General features: G+C 33.6%; 1 long non-coding RNA gene across 1 annotated transcript; it reads right to left on the minus strand.

Annotated features, from left to right (window-relative positions):
- Positions 1-2,358: 2,358 nt before the first annotated feature.
- On the minus strand, positions 2,359-4,877 carry LOC133269161 (uncharacterized). The gene is made up of 3 exons (XR_009743341.1): positions 4,790-4,877; positions 3,699-3,820; positions 2,359-3,378 (listed from the first exon to the last, which is right to left on the minus strand). It is a non-coding gene; the product is annotated as an uncharacterized LOC133269161 (long non-coding RNA).
- Between the last annotated feature and the right edge of the window lie 459 nt (positions 4,878-5,336).

The following is a 5,336-nucleotide window of genomic DNA, read 5'->3' on the forward strand; positions in this document are numbered from 1 at the left end:
CCTAAAGGATGAAAACCAGAAGGCAGATACTAGGAACTTACCTATTAAGAACCATTAATCATTAAAAAGTAATCTTCTCTGATTTGATTTTTTCCTTTTTTTTCCTTATTTTTTGAGGACCAATGTCTGAGTTTTGAATGCTGGATATTGGCAACTCTGGATTGCTATCAAATTAATGTTCATGGCTAGTTAACAGACTTTCTCACAAACATTTAATGTTATATTATAGCTAATACTAGGGGTTCATTACTTAATTGTGAACTGAGCTATCTGAGATCCAAAAAGTGAAATATTATTTGAGGAACTACATAAAGATATTTTTCAGCCTTGTCAAAACTTCCTCAGAAATATAAACTCTGGATATTTCACAAGTGACTAGATTGTACGTGTGCATAAAGATTGTGGAATTTTAAGATAAGAAAAAAAGTAGTAGTTCAGGAAATACGCTTCTTTAGGGAATGTATGTGCTATTTTACAGTCCCACTAACTTTCAGCAACTACTGTCAGTGTGAATGATTGAAAACAAATAGTACTAAAGTCTCTCTCTCTCTTGAATCTATTTATATAAGACATCCATATACAAAGACACATTCACGTATGTCATTCAAAATCATTACACATCTTCATATAGCTGCAAGGCTTTGAAAAAACACATGGTAGAACTAAACACCTAGTGGTTCAATAGTAGCTTGTCAAAAAAAAAAAAAAGTAACTCAGTGTAAAATGTTAATACTTCCCTTCCTGTCTTTTATGTTGAATAAATTATTAATTTGCCATTTAACAGCTAAATGTGCATATTTAATGCTTTTTTTAAGATAAATAATTATTTTATGAAACTTGAAGTATTTACACTGGATTTGTATGACTTTTTTTCTATGCTGATAGTTTAAACACTGTCATATAATACACAGTGATTGCTATTGCCTTGTCTAAGAGAAGGTTGTAAAAACATGTCTCATTAATTTTATAAGGTCATCTAATTGATGAGTAGCAGAGATTTCAGCTCACAGCTGGAAAACAAGCTGCTCCCTGGGGCTCATGAGCTTAAGCTGAGCGCAGGCATCCTCCATGCTCTGGGCAGGAATCTAGCTGTAGTGCCCACCAGTGGGCATGTTGCACCCGGTCCCCCCCTTTGGCATTGCTGCTATTTTTACATGCACAAGCAAATATTAACTGCAATGCAGAAGGGAAAAAAAAATCACTTAAATCTCAGTGCAAGACTGTCACCAAGTTTCATTGAACTGGAAGTGATTATATATGAATAGGTCAATTCTACCTTGTGCCACAAGTAGAAAAGCTGTACAAACACAGAAAGAAGATATGAAAATTTGAATCAAGGTATAAACAGAATTATCCCACACTGATGTTTTCAAACTTGTGTTATAGAAGATTTCTCTGTTTCTTACGTATTTGATGGCCCTGGTAAAAGAAATCATACCAATGAACACTTACTTACTGAAATGAGATTCTTGGTATGTGAGTTTGTTCGAAGTGAAATGAGCAATATCAAAATGACATTAACTTATCTGGATTTCATCTATAAATTTCAATCACTGGGGAACAAAACCCTTCATATAAACCTCATATGAAAGAATTCCTGTTATAGTAACCTATTAAACAAAGCTCTCAGTTTTATCTTATGATTCTTGCTGTTCAGACTTTGAGCCTTCAGTCAAATGGATCAGATACAATGCAGTCTTTCCTCTTGGCAGTGTGTTAAAGGAGGGAGATTTACCAGGTTGATTATAAAGACATTTTTCATATGCTCACATCAGTTTTGGAAAGTAGTTCTTGTATTGTGTATGATACCATTATTCTTTTTTTTCCCTACTTTTAGTAAAGAACATACCAGTGGAATATAAGAGCAATCAAATTAATTAAAATGATAGTAAAAAAATGAAGCACTTTAAACCTTTCAATTAAAATGATAGTAAAAAAATGAAGTATCTTAAACCTTTCTTTTATGATATAATATCAAGTTACATGATTTTATGTGATTTAATAAAAATGTTGACGCAAGATTTTTCTTTTGTAAAAGCCTAAAGCTTTTTCTCGATGTTTTCTAAGAATTTTTAACTTCTTAGTTTTCTTTTGAGAAAAAGTTTATGAAATTGAAGCCAAAGATGTTTCCAAAGCTGATATGTATTTGTCAGCATCACAATGAAAAAGGAGGATGAATAAAAGACTATAATATATTCTTACATGTAATAATGTTGCTTACAGCAAGCTGTACCACATGTCAAAAAGGATGACAGAAAACCCTGTTGGCCTTGCTGAAACATTTATTATTTAAATAGATGTTGACAACACTTTCTGAAGAAAAAAAAGAAAAACACCCACAAAAAAACACCCTCTATTTGTAGCTGTGCTTGCATTATGCCAAACAATAACGTGGGATATTTAAAACTAGGAGAAATTCTGGTAATGACATAACTAGCACTAGGAGCACTAAGTGAGAACCTGAAAACATATACTACAGACGCTAAAGGTCCAATCGTATTTTCAGAATGTAATACCAATATTACTAATAACCCCAGTGAGAGACCAGTCAAGGAGTCTGTTTCAAAAGTGAACAATACCCAGAGAATTTGTCCTTATCTCTATCACCTTGCACAGCACTACTGGATTTCCCTGTGCTCTTTAGCTAGTGTAATATGGGTAAATACTTCCTGTCAACAGAATTGTTGTAGTGATTAATACCAGTGCCAAAATTCCAGCTCTTTCTAAAGTGATCAGTATAAGCAGTTGACATTTCCAGAGTCTATGCACTTGATAGTTGATTGTGTATTTATGAGCATCATATATGCTTAATGTTACAGTAGAAAAATACAAGCAGCTCTTGAAATATCTTTACTCCTCCTCCAAGTGACATTCATATAGCACTGTAAGAAATCTCATAAAAGAAGGAGACTTGGAAATATGCTCAAAACTCCTGAAAGGTGTAGGGCAAGGAACACAACTACAATTTAAAAGTATCAACAGGAATAGTCAAGTGTTTATTGTTATACACATGCTTACATATCTCACTGAATCAAAATCATAGTTCCCTTCTTTCTTTTTAGCTAAATTCTGAATGTACAACAAATCAGCTCTTCCTATACTTTGCATTTTCCATTGCTTTTAAATCATGAGTACCAGAACAACATATAAACATTAAAATGTGGAGGGGGGAGTTTCAGTCATAGTCAGAAAAGCAATTTCTTCTTGTAAAAAATGGACTCACAGGTGAAAATGATAGACATGAAGATGATACTGATGGCTGGGCAATGGCCAAGTAGCAAAAATTCTTAGGTTTCATTGCATGTAGGTGGTAACATAGGCTTTTCTCTCTCCATAGACAAGTAGCTGAATTAGTGCTTTCTGCTGACAGAAAAAAAACTGTGAAAACAGGAACAAATGAATTTTCCCTCCAGAATTCCAGATCTGGGATATAGCTAAACTGAGGTATTTGCACTTCAACAGCCAGTGAAAACTTTTCTGAAATTAAGATTAGAAATGTAATGAAATATATGGTCAGTTGTGCAGTGTTTCAAGAGACATACCACACGGACACTACAAAAATTCAGCTTAGAGGTGACAAGTAAGAAGTAAATTGCTTTCAGAAACAGATGCTTTCAGAGGTGATGTCAACACTGAATTGACTGATGAGGGGACACAAGAACATCTGTGATGCTTTTAAACCTTTCCTGGTAACATACCAAGTTCAGGTGCATCCTTGTGCTAATTTCACCTGAAGGGCAGTAATGAACTCCAGCAATGCCTAGGGTCACACATATCTATTCAGTTGTGAGCAAGGCTTTGAGGGAAGTCCTGGAGTAGCCTGCAAAACTCAGCACATATATATCAAAAAGACAACAGAATTTTGGCTTAACTCACACTCCTGATGATACTAGTCTGTGCAAAAATGAATAAACCTGTTTCGTATAGTTAATTATACCTTATAGACAATGGCTACATCTTAGTCAGTTCATACAATTAAATATTTACAATATTCTAAGGTTTGTTAGTGTTTCAATATACTCCCCACTTATTCCTTCCTCTTTCTTTCCCCCCATGGTCCTTTTCTCAACAGTGTAGCAAATAGAAATTCACAATAGGTATAATTGAGTTAGTATTATGCAACTGAATTTTTTTATACACCCACATCAACTGGAAATCTTCAGGAGTTCACTGCTGCTGCCCAGCCAGTAACAAAGCTTTTGCATCCACTACTGATTCTGTAATGGTATTTAAATTATTTCTAACATCCTCCTACCAAAATGCTCACACCATCCTTTAATTATACCTCAATCTTCTTGTATTTCCACCCTCCACAACAGTCGTTTGCACAATGATTTGTATTCATCCTTGTGCCCTGTGTTCTGCCTTCACTGTTCCATTTTATTTTGAATACAGACTTGTAAAGACCTTAATTTCCATTTCTTAAATTGAAGCATAAGATTTGCTCTAAAAAAGGTGTGTGTTAACTTCAGATGCTTTTAAATCCCTGGAACCTAATCATTTGCAGTCTTAGGCCTGATAAAAGAATTTCACAGTGTTTGGAGATATCTAAAAATTTTCAGTGAAAAGTAACACCCTGACAAACTACTTTACTTAAAAAAAATTCTGCTTTCAGAACATATAAGAGCTGAGTACACTTTTAATCTTTCTGGACATAAAAAGTATAAAACTGCAACGAAGTCAACCCAACCCAAAACAAAACCAAAAATAAACAAAACAAAAAACAAAACACCCAAACCCAAAAAACCCAACCAAAACCCCCAAATTAGATGGAATATAAATCACTTACTTTAATCCAAAAGAGGATATTACTGACCAATATGTATTTTTGCAGTTTCTTACATGTTTGCAAGACTGGCTTTTATTTCTCCTTCCTGTATTAAACTTTAATCAGAGGCATCTATTATTTTGGAAAAAGAAAAGATAAACTGTTTTTAAAAAGAATCACAATTCTGTGATTCTTGAATTGCTTGAAAACATTTAACATATAATGAGATAGATGATAGGAGGTGTAGGTTAAATTCATCAGTGCAGATGGTTCTGGTGCATAAGTTTGCAGCAGAGCTAGAGAAAATATAGGCTGATATTTTTATTCCTTGACACTAATGGTTTGACTTGCTTTTATTTTCAAATGAAAATATATTTGAAAATATTTTTCTAAAGATATATAATTGGACAGAACTGGGAAACTTGTTAACAGATTCTAAGGCAACAGTGAAAAATGCAGCAAACTTTAATTTATTTCAATATTCAGTGAAAATACTAAACAGAGTAGGTTTTTACATAAAGATGGAGGCAGAACATATATATGTATGTGTAAATTTTGAATGTGAACT

This window comes from Pezoporus flaviventris, unplaced genomic scaffold (genome assembly GCF_033815535.1).
Source record: "Pezoporus flaviventris isolate CSIRO_AGI_PZ_B2104156 unplaced genomic scaffold, CSIRO_AGI_Pfla_v1 ptg000015l, whole genome shotgun sequence".
NCBI classification, from domain to species: Eukaryota; Metazoa; Chordata; class Aves; order Psittaciformes; family Psittacidae; genus Pezoporus; species Pezoporus flaviventris.